The sequence below is a fragment of the Panthera onca genome, chromosome B1 (assembly GCF_046562875.1).
Source record: "Panthera onca isolate mPanOnc1 chromosome B1, mPanOnc1 haplotype 2, whole genome shotgun sequence".
Lineage (NCBI taxonomy): Eukaryota > Metazoa > Chordata > Mammalia > Carnivora > Felidae > Panthera > Panthera onca.
The window spans coordinates 78,883,239-78,904,176 of NC_138342.1; the positions used below are offsets into that span (position 1 = coordinate 78,883,239).

A 20,938-nucleotide genomic window follows, 5' to 3' on the forward strand; every position below is an offset into this window, starting at 1 on the left:
GGGCCTTGAACCCATGAACTGGGACATCATGACCTGAGCTGAAATGAAGATTCAGACGCTTAACCAACTGAGCCACCCAGGTGCCCTAGGACACTCTCTTTAAATATTAACTGCTGTAGCACTCTCAACAATAGCCAAATTAAGGAAAGAGCCTAAATGTCCATCAACTGATGAATGGATAAAGAAATTGTGGTTTATATACACAATGGAGTACTACATAGCAATGAGAAAGAACGAAATATGGCCCTTTGTAGCAACGTGGATGGAACTGGAGAGTGTGATGCTAAGTGAAATAAGCCATACAGAGAAAGACAGATACCATATGTTTTCACTCTTATGTGGATCCTGAGAAACTTAACAGAAACCCATGGGGGAGGGGAAGGAAAAAAAAAAAGAGGTTAGAGTGGAGAGAGCTAAAGCATAAGAGACTCTTAAAAACTGAGAACAAACTGAGGGTTGATGGGGGGTGGGAGGGAGGGGAGGGTGGGTGATGGGTATTGAGGAGGGCACCTTTTGGGATGAGCACTGGCTGTTGTATGGAAACCAATTTGACAATAAACTTCATATATTTAAAAAAATAAAAATAAAAACAATTTTGAGGATAGTATTAAAAAAATATTAACTGCTGTAGAAGGTGATCACTAAAAGTTTGTTAAATAAATAGATGCTTCTGTTTGGACATTCACAGACTTTTGTATTAGTAAATATTACAGCTGTCTCTGGCTGGTGAAAGGATGATCCTCATAGGACTAATGAACATAGTGCAAACCCCATTGGTAAACTGGTAGAGTAAGAAAATTCATCTGGCAGTCCATGCAAAAGTTAACATCCTCATAGAGGGATATGCTAGATTTCCATATTTAGACAATTTTGATAAGGACGGTTCAAATTGGCACTTGGTCAAACAAGTTCATTGGTTTCCATGAAGTCTGATAAGGATGATAATTTAAAATGATTTATAGGGATGTCTGAGTGGCTCAGTTAAGCATCCAACTCTTGATTTTGGCTCAGGTCATGATCTCACTGTTGGTCAGTTTGAGCCCCGAGTTGGGCTCTGCGTTGATAGCTCAGAGCCTGCTTGGGAGTCTCTCTCTCTCCCCCTCTCTCTGCCCCTTCCCCACTTGTGCTCATGTGCATCCTCTCTCTCAAAAATAAATAAATCTTAAAAAGAAATGATCTATAATTTGCTGAACTTTACGATTTAGTAATATGGTTAACAAATTCTTTAAGTTGCATGTTTAAAAATATACTTCTGGTTTGAATTTTGCATTAGATTAACATGGACACACAGTATTTTAGATTAAAAGGATAGAATTGAGTGACAATAGAATTTAGTTTTGGAGAAGTATTCAATATTAGTGTTAGAACATATTTCTTATATTTAATCTGAATTTACTTTTATTCTATCATTTCCTGAATTAATTTTCCTCATGCAGTAACTGATATTCTTTGAACACATACCTCTAATTTATATAGCTGTTCATCATATTTTATCTTTTAATGTTTATTCTTTTGTTATTTTTTTCATTAATGAATGGTTACTTGAATTTTTATGTATGTGTTTATGCAGATACTGAGTCAATGGAGGTAACCTAAAGCTGTCACATTAGTGCTTGACATATAATAAGCACTCTACAATAAAAGAAGGAGCCACAAACATACATAAACACAATTATTTTCTCCAACTAGATTATAAACTTTGTGTTAATAACTCTGTGAACATGGGATCTTGTTTGTCTTGTACATCTTCTTCTCCCCAGTGCCTAGCACAGAGTCTGGCCTATAGTAGGTTATTAATAAAAATTTGTTGTGGTGGGTCATATAGATTGGGGACAAAGATGAAGAAAGTAGAGATTATTTTAGTAACTTGTGTTAAGAGTGAACGCATTTCCCCCGTTACCTATTTATGCACGGTGACATTAGCATTTCTTACAAATACCAAGGGAGTATGGTTCTTACAGGTAGATCAAGTGTAGGGAGGTACGGAATTTAGTCCAGATGCACTGGCATGGCTGTCTTGGTTCTTTTTGGCCATTTTCCATTCTTCCTGGGTATGTGCAGGCCACATCAGTTGGACAGTGTTTTAAATATCATCTGTGGTCTTCAGTGAGTGTTTGGAAGGAAAGTAATTCAAATTAAGCTGTATAGACAAAAATATGTACACACACACGCACAGATATATATATATATGAACATTACTATGTCTAATTTTAAGCAATGACGGAAATTTTAGCATATATTCAATATAAACCATTTACATGTTGAAGAACTTACATAAATCAGTAAGCTATGTTTTAACATTACTAAAAATAAGATATCTTAACATTTAAGATGTTGCTTTTTCTAGTTTCAAATGATAGGTGTGGTAATGAAAGTACATTATTTGGCTTTATGATATTTATGTACTTGCAAGTTTAGTTGGTAATTCAAATATTTTACAGGGTCATGAAAATCAGTAGTATTTTCCTCTTGTAATGACAGGCACCATATTAAAATTATCACGTTCCACATGCCTTATTTTTTTGATCATTGTTGTATTTGTCCTCCTTAAAAGAAAGGGCATAGCAGCTACTACACTATATAAAGGTAATTTTATACTTGCCAATTGATCTTCCCTTGGGGGCTACTGTACTTTTTATAAATAGCTTGCTGACTTCGAAGAAACATACTTCTGTTCTTAGGAACTCATCTGGAAAGGGCATTTCTTTGGGGATATGGAGACCATGTGTGGAATTTCAGCTACAGGGAAAATTCTGGGTTTTAGACAAAGAAATATTGGGTGGTTTAAAATTGAGAGTCCATTTGTGAAAAATCGGTTTGCTTTTAATAGTTCTATTTTGTTTTTAGAGCTTAATACATTATAGACCCATGGTCCCCAGTCTGGAGTGTTCAGACTCCTAGGGACCTGCAATGCAGATTGGTACCAATAGTCATATTACCCTGGTCATAAGTACTGATTTAAAGTAGTGTATGATTGATTTATTAAAAACGAGCAAATGTTTGTTACCTAAAAAGGGTAATTTGTTTACTTTACCAAACTTGGAATTCATGGAGTAAAAGTAACAGAAAGTCCCCTTCGGAGAGATTCATGCCAACTTGAAGCCTCACCGATACAGCTGTCACATATGTGAGATTGTTAACTCCAGAGATTTTTATTGATTGAATTAATAAATTCAGTTGTAAATCTAAGAATTCAAAATACTTAATAGCTGAATTTTACCTTATGGTGAATCTCAAAGTTTGGTAAACTACTTTTCATCCCCCATTACATTTTTGGATGAAAGGTGCAAGTGGTTTTATGATACTTCTGTGACGAGAATATCTGTGGGGGCTGGTGTAGCTTACATATATATGGATGTGTGATGCTGAATCCGTATTTCTTAAAGTAACTTTCATTGTATTTAGATTAAGAGGTACCCAAAATAAGCTCTGCTGTTTTCAGTGCCAGTGTTATTTTTTCTTTTTTTCCTGTTTTTCTCCCTGACTTTGGATGGTGTGGGGAGGAGAGGTCATGGTTAGACCAGCAGCACAGGCCGCCATCAAACTTGAAACGTTCTGAACAGATAGCACACCCCGCCCACCATTTCTTTCACATCACTGTAAAAGCTCCCAAGTTGTTACTTGAAGACTGAATTTTGTACAAGTTCATTTTAAAACATTTTGAACCATTAAAGTATTAAATGAATTACTATAGAATTGCCACAGTTTATGGTACAACTTAGTTTTTAACAAAGCTTTTGTTTATCACATTCTTAAATGGCTGAAGTATGCTGATAAGAAATTTCTCAGTCATTGTGGCGATTTACAGCCCTTTTTTGCGGGATGGTGTTTAAAATACCTAACCTAAATTTTTCTTAATGCAAGTTTAAGTTACTCTTTCTTATTCATTGTGTACTTGAAGGAAAGTAACTGAGTTACTTGTGTTTCCTCTGGGCTGCATTCATATGTTTGGGGTCATCTGTGAAGTTCTTTTCATGCTAGTGCTGTCTTCCTTCAAACCCCATGCTGCCTCGTCTATAACAGTCCTTGAGTATCCTGAAATGATAAAAAAAAAAAAAATTATTTTGTTACCCTACTGTAAGTCTCTTATGAAGGAGAAATTATATGAAAGTTTTTTATGAAAGACTTTAACAGCTACATTTTCAAAAATAACAATTTCAATATGGAAATGCTTAGGCATGACTGTACCAGGAATAATGAAATGGTAGATTCTTGTACAGACATGTGGCATCACTAAGAAGACCACAGCAACAAATACAAGTTAAAAATATTTGTGTTAGCAATTCAAAAACAAGTGCTTTTAAGATAATGGGTGTGACTGTTTTAAAAAAGTTCTTATTTATTTATTTAAGAGAGATAACAGGGGGAAGGGCAGAGAGAGATGAAGAGAATCCCAAGTAGACTCCATGCTGTCAGCATGGGCTTGACGTGGGGCCCGATGTGGAGCTCGAACTCATGAACTGCGAGATCATAGCTTGAGCTGAAACCAAGAGTCAGATGCTTAACCAACTGAACCATTCATGTACCCTATGTGTCTTTTCTTAACATGTTGATTGCTTTTGACAAAGCTTCGTTTTGCTTGGAGCTTTGTCAGAAGCAATCAACATGTTAACATAGTTGTGTGTTCTTGAAGAATTCATTGCATATTAATTTTTTTCCTAAAATGCTATGTATTTATGTAAAATGGAGTAAGGTTCTAGACTCATATAACTATAAATGTGTACTTCACCCTCATGAGTCTCTAGTCATTCATTCAAAAGGTGTGAGGGACCCAGGGAAATGCTTTGTTTGGAACTCTCCTTTGTGTTGCAGTTGACATAAGTTTCTCAGCCCATAAAAAGCATGTGCAAGCCAAAAATGTGATCACTTATTTTGAAAACGAGGACAGTCCTAGGTGCTTTTCTTGAGAACCTTTGCTCCAAGCTAAGCTTTTTTTTTTTTTTTTTAACGTTTATTCATTTTTTGAGACAGAGAGAGACAGAGCATGAATGGGGGAAGGTCAGAGAGAGAGGGGGACACAGAATCCGAAACAGGCTCCAGGCTCTGAGCTGTCAGCACAGAGCCTGACGCGGGGCTCGAACTCACAGACCGCGAGATCATGACCTGAGCCGAAGTCAGATGCCCAACCGACTGAGCCACCCAGGTGCCCCTAAGCTAAGCTTTTAAATATAGGGCCTGTTTTCTGATGCATCAGTAGTTTTTGTGTGTGTTTTTTTTTTGTTTGTTTGCTTTTTTTTGTTGTTGTTGTTTTCCTCTATTCAGTTTTTCTTATACTTTAATGTAATTGATAAGGACAAGCGATTCAGTTGTTTCTCAGAATCCATCTAAGGTGTCTTGAATGGTGCAAGCTAAAATAATCTCAGTGAGAAAATAAATCTAAGCAAATTATCCGTTGCTAGCAAATCATTGTGGGTGACTACCAAAGACATCCTTTCTTCATCTTCTTTAAGTGGAATCCCATATCATGTAAAGATTGTGTTATTTTAGAATACATGGCGGGGGGCGGGGGAGGCGGTGATCATGCCAAACATTTATAGAGCACTTATCTAGCAGTTACGTTACTTGCCTTATCTTTTATTTTTAAGTCTTTTAACCATCTGAGGAAGCACACATTATTCATACCTTTATTTTACAAAACAGAAATCAGAGCCATAGAGAGGCTAATTACCTTGCTTAAGGTCACACAACGATTAGGTAGTAGAGCCCGTATTTTATATCAGGTTTCTTTGACTTTACAGCAATTGCTGTTAAGTTTCACTGGTGTTCACATGAATCTTTTCAAAGGTGGATTATAACCATTAAAATGTGTCCAGGACAGACCTTCAGAGAAGCTCTCCCTATCTCTTTTCTAATAACATACTTATCTGCATTTCCTCTTTATTTTCCATTCTTTAGAGTTAGCTAGATGTGTGGGATGTGAAAGTGAGCCATATGTAGAATCTCTACTTGGTGTTATTTAAATGTCAACATGGTAATGAGAAATTGATGGGGCCAAGTACTTCAGACTTGCCAGTATCATGATGTTCATCAGTAATAAGCAAATGAGCGTGGTTAGCCTGTGTGCTCTAGAATGATAGAAAATACAAAAACACTGTCATGTACTTAGCAGAAACTATATGAGTAATAACACCCAGAAAGTAGAGGATAATGCTAATTTTTTTGGTAACCACCTTCAACTTCAACTAACAGGAAAGTCTACTTTTATTCTCCGGGTGCCAGTTACCAGTGAAGAAGAGGAATTTGCATTTCTGCATTGGTGATACTTGTGACTTTGAGATCAACATTGCCTTCTGGTCTCCTGTGTGTTGTGTTCTTTTCAGCATTAATAAATTTATTTAAAATAAAGTTATGTTAATGGATCAAATGAGTTCTTGTGCTTGGCAGTGAAATAATCAGATTCGAACTTATATTTAAAATTTAGAGAGGCTTCCCATTAAAAATAGCATTTGGTTGCATTTGCTGACATAGCCTCTTCTAATTTTCTGCTAAGAGATTAATGAAGACCTAGAAACAAACTCAGTAATGGGGGGAAAAAAAGACTGATATTCAATTGCTAGAAATTTTGATGCATTTCCCCCATCTACAAGGAACTAGACTAGGAAAAACAGGATTATCTAATGAAACTAATCAGTATAAAGTAGCAAATGTAGTTTGCTCCTTTTGTAACATCATCTGCTTGCTCAGACACCCACGATCTTGAAACATCGAGGAAATGGGGCAGCTCTCCATCTGCTGCAAGGGCGGCTGTTTTTCTGAGGAAGCTATAATATTACCATCATTTATGCTTCTTTCTCGTAGTTTTTCTGTCTGTCCAGCAGCTTTAAGAACAAAGAAAACAGCAAGAACATTAAAGATTAGGTTAGTGGGAGCTGCAGACCACTGCATCCTGAAAGGAAGATGTCTCCCAGGTAATGGACTCAAAGTGGGAGTGGAGAACCGAATGGTAGGCCTTTTAGATTTCAGGTGATCCTTTTTCAGATTGGCAATCTGTTAGGAGAAGGTTCCTTTGCCATCCAGAAGACAAGCTTTACATTAATGCCTGATGGCCCCTGAGAATTGGACTTTTGACTCTTCCTATGAATCTATATCTCTGCTACAGCACTGTGAAGGGATTTCTATAACCATCCAAGAGCACAGTGAGCCAGGCCAAGCCTTCTTTGGATGGTGGACACTGTCACCAGCACAGGAAGAGGCAACAGAAAACCTGAACACCATTTGATTTGTTAACTGATACTGTACTTCAGGGTAAGGGCCTATCTTTCTGAAAATGCACGAGAAAAGCACATTTTAGGGAGTATTTACAAAACTTGAACATTTAGAAAACAGTTTAACATAACATAAGGTAGTAGGTAGGGTATCTGTGAACCTGCTGCAGACAGCTGCAAGGAGAGAACTAACTCATATTTCAGGCAAGATTGCAGGAAACAAAAAAACTGGGAAAGTGGGATTCAACTCTGCAGAGGAGGCAAGAAGGAAGAATTCATGTTTTGAAGAACTAAATCAATGATGTGAAGAACCAGCTTCAGGAACTTAGATTTCAAAGAAAGATCAAGAATAAAAAACAGATAAAAGATAATAAATATGGGGAAGGAGAACTGAAGTCCAGTCTAGGAAAGATAAATACAAGTGGCTGATAAAAATAAGAAAAAAAAATCAGCCTGTTTTGCAAAGAAATGGAAATAAAAATGAGTTTTCACTTTATGCCAATCAAATTAACTAACATATATTAAACAAGTGAACCCCCCCGTTTTTTTTAAGTTTACTTAATTGGTTTTGAGAGAGAGAAAGAGGGCACATGTGAGCAGCAGACAGAGAGGGAGAGAGAGAATCAATCCAAGCAGGCTCCACGCTCAGTACGGAGTGCAACATGGGTCTTGATCCCACAACTGTGAGATCATGACCTAAGCCAAAATCAAGAGCTGGACGTTCAACTGACTGAGCCACCCAGGCACGCCCAAAATACCCTTTTGATAGAAGCTCAGTGGAAAAGTCCTGTTTGAAATGTATAGTCATTTCGATAGTTTGGTAACATTTTCTTAAAAAGGTTAGTGCTTTATCTAAAGGTTACAATCATGGATATGTGATAAGATTTGCTTATAAGGATAACAAATAGGAAAAATTTTGATAAACTATGAGACAGTTAGTGATAATTTATAGCCCTAAAATCATGGTTTTGAAACTAATGATATGGAAATATCCTTCCAATATAATGTAGTTTCAGTGTATCCCAAGCTGAGAGCTAATAATGAAGAAGGAAGATGTATTTAGTGGGAAGTAAATGTGGAAATATGTTTGCTCTCCAGATGACTTACTTCCCAAATCATTTCTTATGAATTAAGTCCTAGTAAATGTTAGCACCTTATAGGTCTGAGAAAGCTGCCATAGATTTCTGCTAACATTGCCTAAACCTTTTTATACTGTTTTAAATACCACAGAACATTGCTTTTAGTGGAACAGATATTAACATTATATTAAAATCTACCAGAAAAATGTTATTTCAATACCAGTTTGGGAAACAATATGTTAAATAAAAAAAAAATGTATATGTGAAATTGAAGTAAATACACCAAATAATTTAAAATGATCTCTGAATGGTGAAATTGTTATATACTTATATGTCACTCCTAAATTTTTCTTCAACAGGAATTTCTTTAATAAGAATGCAATACCTTTTTTTTAATAGAACGTACAGCAAATGTATTTAAAAAGGAGAAATTTGAAGAATTCTGCCTATAAAATTCAATAGTCATTAGAGGGCATAAAATAGAGCCATTGTGATGGAATTCATGTCGTGATTGTATGCTGTTAACAGGATTTTAGAATAGACATTTATTTTTATGTATGTATATATTTTAATGTTTATTTATATTTGAGAGAGTACGAGTGTGGGAGAGGCATAGAGAGAGGAGGGAGGACACAGGATCTGAAAGCAGGCTCCAGGCTCTGAGCTGTCAGCACAGAGCCCTGTGCAGCGCTCGAACCCATGAACTGCAAGATCACGATCTGAGCTGAAGTTGGACGTCTAACCGACTGAGCCACCCAGGCACCCCGGCATTTAGTTTTTAAGGTGTAAGGAGATATTTTGACCAAGTATTCCATCTTGCACAGAATTAGTTCCTCCTTTATTGTGAATGAGTTCCAATAGACCAAAAAAAGTAAGTTATCCTGAGCCAAAGTAGAGTGAAAATAGTTGTTGTTTCTTTATTTTGTTTTAATCAAAGAACTGAATACAACCCTTATCTTACTTGTCATTAACCCCAACCAAGTGAAAAATGGGACAGGGAGGTTAGTCCCTGTGATGGTTGAAAGTGTGTGTGTGTGCGAGCCTGTATGCATGCACACACATGTATGTGTGTTTAATCTTTCTTCCTCCTCATTTTCTTCATTTTTTAATACATCAAAGTAAAAGACACTGTAATCCTATCTCTTCAGAATCTTTCTTCCACCTCTCCCAAATCAACCTAAATTCTTCTAATTATTCACAGATGAGATTAAGTCCAAAAGAATTTTTGTTCGTTGTTGTCCTGTTTCTCTTCTTTGTTTTTCTTATAGAGATGACTACCTTTCTTTTTGTGGCTATGTTAATAGATAAGCATGTTCACATAGTTGGCTATTGCCATAATCATATTATTTTATTAATGCAAGAATTTTAGACTAACAGAAGCAAATCTGGAAGTGATTTAGATCATGGCCTTTTTGAAGAATTTGAATTGTGCCCCCATCAGACTGTCTAGAGCAAGTTACATTGGGAGGTGTGAGAAGTAAGCATCAAGAGGCTATACTTTGTTGGAATGGGTAGTATTCACTGTAAGTTGTAAAGTTGAAAGAAATGCATGTTCTGGTTAATCTTTTTATTAAAAAAACTGCTTTTATATTTCTCAATTATTCAGGTTCACTGTTTTGATTTAAACTGAAGACCATAGCGCACACTGTTAATGCCCTTCCCATGAGGGATGCTTTTATACTGACAAGTCCATAAAGCAGCCTTATTTTATGGACTGTTGTGTGTTTAAGAACACCCCCACATTAATTTGCTAGGTGAGACATAATTTCAGAATACCTGTACATATTTATTTGTGGAACATTCAAAGATAGAAAGTACTGGAATACTCATATGGTCAACTCCTGCATTCTTGATTTGGTGAACACTTTGATCAGTGTAGTGTGGCAGTTTTGCAGACGCATCTCAAACCAGGTGGCATAAAGATGATAAACCTTAAAACAACTGGGTTCAGTATACATTTTTTTGTAGAGTTAATATGCAGCAATACTCAGTACTAATACTTAAGATATCTGTGAAAATAACAAAACATTTTTTAGTTATTTTGGCCCAGTCTGTGAGCAAATTATTTAATAAGGGTGTTGTGGTTAGGATTTCAAAAGCAAATCATTTCCATTTTATCATGAAAAATCCTTCTCTTTCTGGGTTTCCAGGCTCTTGGTTAATGATTTGTATTGTGATCAGGGTGGTTTTGGGGATTTTCATCTGTAACTAATTAGAACTTGGTTTTTTGATTTGAAATTCCACCTCCTTGGTTAAACTTCCTAATTGGGCTAAGAGAAGCACGTTTTTTTTTTTGCCCCTTTTCTCCCTTTACAAATGATTCCCTAACACTTCCTAAACTAAGTGGAAGTACTTCTGATGAAGGTAGAAATTGAAGGTTGAAAGAATTTAATTAACGAGGCAGTTATTTCATTTTGTATATAGATGTTTTTCACCACGGGGAAATCTTTGGTTTCTTTTGGGTACGGAGGAAATAAAGTACAGTCTGAGAATTAGCTGATAAATGCTACAAACTTGAAGAGCCAAAGCTGTATATTTAGAAGCATTTGGAGATCCAGAAATATTCAGATGATGAGCAAATATTATTTCCAAAATAGTCATCAGATATTATAGAATGAGATATACATAATCTCAGGGCAGTTCTTGAAGACAAGGGCCATTTCTTATTTGTTGTTTTAATGCCTAGCTTTTGAATATCAGGTTCACATAATAGGTTTGCTTTAATTTAGATCAAGAAAATTTAAAAACTGAGACATAAGTATTCATTTGATTAATTGAATTGTTTATATCTATCAGTCTCAGTGTAACCAGGCATATGCCTTTTTTTTTTTTTTAATTTAAGAAGTTGTCTGCTACTTATCGATCTTACTTTCTTTTTTTAATTTTCAGAGGAGTTTGCTCTTCTTCCTGTTAAGCATTTAGGTTACAGCAGATTTGGTTTTATAATAGTTCAAACCAACTTTGGAATTTGGCAGACCTGGATCTTCTTGATTGTAGGCATTTCTGGTGCCATTCCATGCAACAAGAAGTTCTTGGACCAAGCTACCTAAAGTCCAAGTTCATACGTCTGTCTGTTTCATAGATCCCATTCTGTTTCATTCCATTCTGTTCTTTATTCCTTCACATAAGTGTATGTTTTTCACTTCTGGCTTGAGAGTTATAGATAGTATGGTGCAGTGATTATGGGAAAAGGTGCTGCAAATAAAGTGGGTTCAAATCCTGGTTCTGCTCTTTACTAGCTGGATGATCTAGGGTTAAGTTGTTTAATACCTCTGTGTCTCAGTTTCCTCATGTGTAAAGTTGGGATAACAGAATAACTTACCTCTCAGAGCTGTTAGACGATTAAATGTGATAATACATACGAGGTGCTTAGAACAGTGTGTGGTGTGTAACTGAATTCTTTGTCTATCTTTGAAGGCTGATTTGAACTTGATATCACCTGCTTCACCCCAGAGTATTTTCTGACCCAATTTGGTGTTCGTATTCCACTTCAACCAAGGTTGAACTTATCCTTTGGTATGCCTCACCTGCGCCCTTTGAAGTCTTGGGTACTCTCCACACAACCACCTGAATTCTGTCTACCTTGTCAAGCCTCCTGTTCTACCTTTTTCTTATTACCGAGGTAAAGACATGGTGCTTGAACTCACAAAACACATATCACCAACCTAGATTGCAAACTTTGTGACTATAGACAAATAATGATTTTTGATATTCCATAAGTACTCTTTGTTACTGCACAGAGCAAAAAAGTTACCCGGTAAACCCATGCCAGTTGTAAAATTGCAGCTAATCTATTTTCTGAATGAGAAATTTAGAAATGATCTAAATTGATATAAGTGAGCAGACTTCAGCGATTTACAGTTTCATTCGTGTGTTAGGAGTAATCCGAGGTCGTTTCACATCGTGTATTCCCTGAGCCTGTTGTTTGAATAAAATAGGATTATCTTAAGCCAAGTGTCAGGCAGGTAGGTAAGCAGTTTGTATTTACTGCTTGTTAGACTTTAGTTATGAGGAAACTATATATTTCAGTGGAGATAGTAATAGTGGTAACTGTGTAGTGCCTGTGTCCACGTAATACCTATCGACCAGTACTTCATCATGGCTGAAAAAGGCTTAAAAAAAAAAAAAAAAGAGGACTTAGAACATTGTAAATTTCAGACACATTTTTTTAATGCAAGATTTTAGTGTAGAAATGGTGCTTCTAGATAGTTGACCGACTCTCTCAGGCTCTGGAGGATATTATTTGGTGCTGGTGATCACAAGAAGTGAAGCAGGACAGTGAAGGACCCTGTTCTTGGCAACATGGAATGGTGAATAACAGTATTAGGATTTTCTTTTCCACAAACATTCTAGGATGTTCAGGCTATTCACAGTGAAACGTGAAGAAAATAGTAGTACTCAGAATTTACTTTGCAGTTGCTATTTGGTTTCTAGTTTAGGTTGTGTATTCTCCTTTAATGTTTCATTTTGACATAATATATTTTAACATGGACTTTTCTTGCAGAGAAACATTTTATGATATAATTTTTCTCAAGTTCTAGGAGACAACGTGGCTGTGTTTTATTTACTCGAATCATTTGTGATGAGAACCAGACTCAAACTTATTTCAGAAATATTGTTAATTATACAAATAAAAGGGGCAGATATCTTTTTGATTCATCTACACATTTCAGAGTTGCTCCATATTACATTCATGAAACCGTTTCTAAATAATCATACAGCATCTTCTAATATTGGTATGTATTTCATACTTGCCCATTAGAAGTTGTATTTAATTACACGACTACACAGTAATGGGTGGTTGTCAGGCAGAATGAGATTTCAGTACATGGTAATGAGGTTAAAGGTAATGGAAGGTAGATTCAAATATACATGATGAATTGTATATTTGAATTGTTTCTATACATATTATAGATTTTAGTTAATATCCTATTGGTATTTATAAAACAAAGAAAAGTAAAGAAAGATAGTAGGTCAGGTTATGTTTTTAGTTTTCAACATTTTTAATGGGCAAAATTCAAGGAATATGTGCTGCAGTAGCAATACTGCAAAGAAACAATTGTCTGTGGTTTAGGTGCCTACCACTGTAATTACTGGAATCCAGTTTTCAGAAGACCTTCTCCCATTTTGCATCTCCTTATGGCAGGTTGAGAATAAATGGTGGCAGGTGGGAAGATGTCAGAATAAAAATCAGAATTAAGGAAGATTGCAATTATTTAAAAAAAGTCAACAGCAAGGTACCCTTTAAAGGATTTGAGGTGTGGGGAAGAATAGAGATAGAGGGAGGATTGGGAAATCATTTTGGATATTAAGGTGACCTGAATCCTATAGGAAGGAAGTGCTTATTAGCTACTGTTTCTGAGCCATTTTAGTTTTTTGTGTGTTTTTTAGAAATGGATCCTTTATTAAGAGTCAGAGTCTTATTAAAGGACTTAAATTGCACTTATGCAGATAATTTCTTAGAATTTCTTCAAGGTATATTAGGGACTTGACTTCTCTATTATTGCATTTGACAAAAGAGGTATAAGCTCAAGGTGCCTTTTTGTTTTGAAAATATTAGGGCAAGAGGATAAATGTCAACAAAAACTCAAACTTGCCTGATTCCCTTTTAGCCCGTTTACTTAAATCATGCTTAAAATTATAAATAAGGTCAACATGTAAGAAATCAACTTACTACTTTTTTCTATTTAAATACATATTTTTACATTATACATGAGAAAATAGTTTAGTGGTATTTGAGGTTTGTTTTATGATTTACAAACATTACACTTGAATACAATGTGGAGTTTTATTTTTTAAAATTTTTTTTAATGTTCATTTTTGAGAGAGACAGAGTGTGAGTGGGGGAGGGGCAGAGAGGGGGGAGTCACAGAATCTGAAGCAAGCTCCAGGTTCTGAGGTCTGCACAGAGCCCATCACGGGGTTTGAACCTGCAACTGTGAGATTGTGACCTGAGCTGAAGTCAGATGCTTAACCGACTGAGCAACCCAGGCACCCCCTATAGTGGGGAATTTTAAGGAATGATCAGGTTTTATGGGTATATTCTCTATCAATTCAGAAAAATGTAGATTTTTATTTGTTAAAGCTAGTATAAACATGCAGCATATAGTTCAACACATGAATCTGCTCATGCTGTTTCTTAATATCTTTCAATGGTTCCCATTGTCTTCAAGATGACATCCAGTATCTGTCTTTGAAGCCTCATCTTCATTCGTTTACAGAGCTTGTGTTTTCCCCTCATCTGCTCCCTCTCCCATTTCTAATAAGGATTACGTCACTCTCTATCAACTCAAGCTCTCTACATCTGAATATCCTTGTAGCTTTTCAAAGGCTGACCATTTCTTTTCTTCAACTGCATGAATACAGGTCATGGGCCACCAGCTTTCTGCTTCATATTAACATCCACCTATATTCCCATATAGTCATATTGCCTTCCCTTCTTTCTGAGTGTAAGCCTCCTCTCCAAATTGAAATAATATTCAATGATTTTCTACTTTCACTCTCCCTTTCCCTCTTTCTCTGCTAACTCCTTTTTTTTTTTATAAACTCTTTTCCCTTAGCAAAACCCTTCTTTGACCCATTGTCAGCTTCTAACTGCTGCCCTAACTCTCCTTCTGGAAAGAACTTGTGTGTGTTCCTGACCACCCATTCATTGTTTATTTCACTGTCTGAAGCTGGAATTGCTTTCACCAAATCACTAATGACTACTGATTTGCCAGATTCCCCAAACACTTGTTTCAGGTGCTGGCATATTCCCTGTATCCAATGAAAATGACACTTTTTATTAATATTATCCTCTCCTCATTTATTTATATGGCTTCCCCTTTGCTAGGTTCTTTTCCTGGCTCTTCCACATGCCTTGTAAATGTGTTCACTGAAGTTCAGAGAAACTGCTTTATCTCTTACTCCAGCATGATTTACTCTTTGGACTGATGCCCCATTCACAAGCACGCCTCAAAACACAGAACAGGTCTCCCACCTTAAGTCTTGACCCTCATTAAAGGCTTCAGTCTTTTTGTTTATTTCATAATACCTCCCAAACTCAGTATGCCCAATTTGAACTCATGATCAGTTCCGTAAAATTTAGTCTTTTTTTGTTGTTGTTGTTATTTATTACCTATAAGTGACATCCCTACACAGGACATTACCAGATATACAAACACTGAAACCAGGAATCTGGGAACAAATCTCTAATTCTTGCTGCCTGTAGTATCTTAATCTTGAGTCTTCTCTTTATTCCTACATTTTATGTCTTGCTTAAATATCATCTCAGTTTTCACCAAGAATAGCCTTAGTGTATCCTCCCTGCCTGCCTCTCAGGCTTTGGCTATCTATATTTTGTTATTTTTGTTTTGTTTTGTTTTGGGGCAAATTGAAAATACTTGTTTATGAACCCTTTGGGACACAAAATTTTTCATAACCTTCAGAAAGTGATTGACACATTGCTCAATACATGTTTATGGTTTAGGTATAATCATTGTAGTTTGGAAGACTAGTTCTAGTTGCATATTGAGATCATAATTTAACAGGATCATGATCTAACAGGATCACGTTTCCTTGGAAGGGACCAAGAAGTATTCTTTGTTTTCAGTGTTGAAGGATAAGCGTGACTTTAACAGTTGTACTTGAGAGAAAGACCATTCTAGGCAGAGGGAAGACCAAACACAAAAACAAAAACAGAAACAAAAAAACAAAAAACCCAACAACAACAACCGAAAAAAACCCACAAAACCCCAAAAAACAAACAACAACAACAACAAAACCCACAATGCTTAATGCCATGATAGTAATAGGCAGGGTAAAAATATTCTTGGAGCATTAGAATCAATGTTTGAATTTATGAGAATACATATGACTTATTATTAACCAAAAGTATTGGATAAGAAGGTATTTATGTTCAACTAGTGACTTTATAGTTTATTCAGACAAATATTTCATTTTAGGGATTCCTGACTTGGCAGACTAGACATGATGGATTGAATGCTGGACTTGAATTTCTTCTGTAACTTCTAATTTCTTGTTCTGCTTGTTTACATAGTGGTATGATTTGCCATGGAATGATTATTTAAAAGTTAAATGTTAGAGCACTCTGAGGAGTATGCTAAAAATCAGAGACTGTATCTTAAATTTCTCTAGAACCTCTTTTAATTAAAAAAGCTGTAATTTGTCTAAGTTAATTTCTTACTATCTTAGAAACTGGGAATGATAATTTGTGAATTTAATTTTATTTTTTCCATACTGTAAAAGATAAAACCTCCACAGCTTTTCTTTTAAAGTCTGGATTCATTATTCATATATTGTATGAAAACAATTTTACACTTTTTTTCTTCAAACCTTTTTCCTTTATATAACTAAGCACCAGAAGAAAGTCAAACTTTTCCTGTGATGCTAAAATTTCTTCCAGATCACATGTTGAAGTACCCTTTCCTTTTTTCTTTGAGGCCTTTCTTAAGTGATCAAATGTAGACTTTTAAGTATATATGGCCAGCTCTTTAATCTGAACTACTTTGTCTAAATCTGTGCTGTTCAGATAGCATGTATCTTCAGTGTTCAGCTTTGCATCTGGGCTATACTTCAACAGGTATAAAATAGATATATTTTTCTTCCTCTTTTAGATTTGACTGAAATTAGAAGCGTGTTCCATATATATTGTGTGGGTTCAAAAGGCCCGTTTGATTTTGAAATACTCACTTTTACTCATTATAAAATAAATTGTGACTGTTTTTCTAAGTACAAAACCTTTTCCTAACAAATAACATTTTAATTTGTTATTTTCCTTGACCTCATGTGAGCGTTTCTTTTAAAAGTTTAGTTTTTAGGGATGCCTGGGTGGCTCAGTGAGTTGAGCATTCGACTCTTGATTTTGGCTCAGGTCATGATCTCACACTTCATGGGTTCGAGCCCTGGGTCGGACTCTGTGCTGACAGTGCAGAGCCTGATTGCCTGCTTGGGATTCTCTCTCTCCCTCTCTCTCTGCCCCTCCCCTGCTTTCACTCTCTCTGATTCTCTAAATAACTTAAAAAAAAAAAAAAAGTTTAGTTTTTATAGAATGGTACATGTTTTATATATTGTCAGCCTTTATTTTTTCTAAAGGTGCAAAGCTGAATGAGTGATTATAAAGAATAGTAGCACCTCTTTCTCTTTGAGTTCTGATCAGTATTTGTGTAAAGCAGAATATCTTTCAGATTGAATAAATTATTAGTAGTACTTTCAAGTGATATTTAGCAAGCCTTGTGGGTAATAGGGTTGAAAACATGCATTGTGTGTTTCAAAAGTTACGTTACTTACAGAAGCTACAGAGAAATTTAGATTTTAAGGAAAAGAAATTTATCTTATTGTCCTTAATAATAGCCTTTTAAAATTCTATTTTTATAAACTATGACCAGTCTTAACTAAATTTTTCTTTTAAACCTTTGGATAAAAATTCATGTTATGTGGATTCCTGCAGCATGAACTTAGTGCCGTATTTGGGCTTGTTTTTGTGATTTTCTTCCACTAAATTTGGAATGCTGTCTTGAGGAATAGGTTTTTGGCTTTCAAGGGCCATCATAGTCAAACACTAGTTCTTAATCACTGTGTCTGTGTAGTGTCTTGCTGATGTTGCTCTCAGTGTATTGACTTCCTTTTCTCTCTGTTTCCAGCCAAGATGTTTTGAAATGTTTCAACCAAACAAAAAACTACAGTGTTACCATTTGTGATAGAGAACATCTTTACTTGGTTATGCTATTTGCTGCGTGATGATTATGGAATTACTGTTATAATAGGAACCGTTAACTTTAAGCTTGTGCATGTTTTGGATTAATAGCATCCTTAGTATTTTTTTCTCTTCTCAGTGCCTTGGCTTGTCTTGTTAGGGAAGGAAAAGAAATGATTTAATGTTTTATCATTTAATTAAACTTTTCTTGAGTATGTGAGAGTAAATTTCAGTTTTTGTTACAATGAGACTTTTGTGTTACCTTTGCATTTGATATTCTTCCAGAAAACATCCTCTGTTAGCACAGCAAGTTGATAATTGTTCCACCATACTTAAAGGTCTTGCATTGGATTCTGACCTTACTCTGGGAACTTTTTTCTCTAAAACTGAGATGATGCAAAGAAGGGTAACATGACTCAGTTTGGGATTTCCCATGTCAGCGCTGGAAGGTGTCCTGTGGTAGGCTCTTGAAGAGCAGTTAGGGACAGTGGAAATAGCCTTAGATGAGGGGATGGATAGCCACAGTCCTCAAGTAGACTCTAGTTTACAAGGAGTTTCAGACACTTATCTGTAAATAGTGATGATCTGTGTGTGTGTGACAGAGGTATTCTGTTATCTATTTATTACAGTACATATGAGCTAGGTATTATCCTCATTTTACAAATGAGGAAACCAAGGCTTGGAGAAGTAAGCAGCTTGCCCAAGATCATAAGGTCAGTAAATACAGAGCTGGCATTCATACCCGGGGACTATTTTGACTACAAGACTTGGCTCTTCACTGGCCTGCACTGTGTTCCATGTAAAGGACCATGTGCTTATTGTGAAGATTAAATAAATTAATGTGTATGTCTTTGTAAAGCTGTTATTCCTGATAGGGAATATATATATACATATATATATATATATATATATGTATATATATATACGTATATACGTATATATATATATATATTTGGAACTTGGAACTGTTGGTTTTTTCTGCTATTTCAAGGATTGGCATTGACTTCATAATTCTATATGTAAATATTTTCACCTTCAAGATTATTAATATTTGTCAGTGTTCTGCTTGTTGATTTATGATGTATATATATTATTCATATATGTAAACATATATAAATATATATGTATACACACACACACTTCTAAAAAGGGAAGAGAATCTATGTTCTTCCCTTTGTGCTGTGGATTTGTTTTTTTCTGAAAAAAAAAAAGTTTTACCTCAGAGTCTTCTTTTTAGGATTTTCTGGACTTCAGGATTTAATAATTTATTATATTACTCACTTATAATTGCATGCTGGAGAATAGGATCTTTAACACTCCACTGTTTTAAAAAAATAGTACAAGGTAAACACATATAAAAAAAAGATTGATTGCTTTAGTAAGGACACTGAATAGTCAAAAACTTTTCAAACAACTTGGTTTACTGTATACACAAGCTATTTTGGGTGTTGTGAATTACTGAAATACTTTAAGACCTTCTCTAGTTTGTATGCATTACTGAAATACCCAAAGGTTTGATTCTGGAATGCTTGAAAAACTTTAAATTGCAAGGAGAAAACCAATGAGTACTTACTCATGTTGTAACACTTTTCTGTAATTTCCCTCAATTTCTGAGGTTGTCCTCTGGTACCTTTTATTCACGTTAGGGATAGACTTTAAGTACTCTTGATTCCAAGTAATTTGTTTAATTGTCTTAATGCTATCTTTATAATGATTTTAAGCTGTGGCACTCTGTGAGCGAGTGCCCAGGGGCTGGATAATTGACATTCAGGCAGTGAGGTCTGCTTTCTCTTACTGGCCTCTTGGCAGCCTCTGTGACCTCACAAGGGCGTTTAAAAAAATCTTTTAACCTCTAGTAGCTTTGAAGGCAAAGCTGTAGGTTATGGTTTGGGAATTCAAAACTGATAATTTAAGTAAAACTGAATGTAAATATTTGTAGACAAAGCCTTCAGGTCTAAGCTAGTTGAAATATCTTCTAAAAGTATCAAGAGTTTTTTCAAAATTATTCTTTACAACTAACATCAGTATAGTATGAAAAGTCTCTATCAATATCACACATTTAGTAATGGTTACAAGTGTTTGTTTGAAATGTAAGTTTTGAAATTCTATTTTTTGATTAAAGTTGAAGTATGTCACAGTATTAACCTTACTTTTCAGATGGGAAATACAGAAATTTCTCCTTTGTCTTTCATAATTAGTATGAATTTGTGAATCTGCTTTCTTATCATATTTAAGATTTATCTTTTATTAACAGTTAAGTGTTTCACATAGCCTCATGTAAATATTCAGCAATAAATGATGATTATTGGTTGCCTAGATAATTACTTATATATGCTTTCTGTGAGCAAAAAACTGAACTTTGGAGGAAGGATGTAAGAGATAATTTTCTTTAAAAATTTTTTTTAATGTTTATTTTTATTTTTGAGAGAGAGAGACAGAGAACAAGCAGGATAGGGGCAAAGAGAGAGGGAGACACAGAATCAGAAGCAGGCTCCAGGATCTGAGCGGTCAGCACAGAGCCTGACACGGGGCTCGAACTCACAAACTGGGAGATCATGACCTGGGCCAAAGTCGGACACTCAACTGACTGAACCACCCAGGAGCCCCAAGAGATAATTTCTAATTTCTCTTCCTAAAACATTTGGAGTGAAAAAATTTTACCTTGATACAATTCAAAGGTAATGTAAGTCCATACTGGCTTTTCTAGGTTATATCTTCATTTTCTAGGTTTTGTAGGTCAAAGGTTTTCTAGGATATGTCTTCATTTATGGGAACCTCAACTGATTAGGTCGCCCATGGGCTCCCTTTGACCCACCTCACGTGTGCCTAGACTGTGTCTAGAAATATTCTATCTGCATTTTATTTGCCTTAAGCCAGCCTTCTGTGGTTAGCATTGAGCAGTCTTGTAACAGTTGTTCCTGATGACATCCTGTCACCTCTGGTCAGTCCAGCCAGAGCTT

The 20,938-nt window shown here is 35.5% G+C and overlaps 1 protein-coding gene and 1 long non-coding RNA gene across 4 annotated transcripts in view; one reads left to right on the forward strand and one right to left on the reverse strand.

The window, feature by feature from the left end:
• Positions 1-20,938, forward strand: part of BMPR1B (bone morphogenetic protein receptor type 1B) — a 416,974-nt gene that overhangs the window by 82,431 nt on the left and 313,605 nt on the right. The gene's annotated exons all lie outside the window — the stretch shown is intronic.
• On the reverse strand, positions 1,898-19,728 carry LOC144616041 (uncharacterized). Its single transcript, XR_013554910.1, has 3 exons — positions 19,552-19,728; positions 3,919-4,035; positions 1,898-2,101 (listed from the first exon to the last, which is right to left on the reverse strand). It is a non-coding gene; the product is annotated as an uncharacterized LOC144616041 (long non-coding RNA).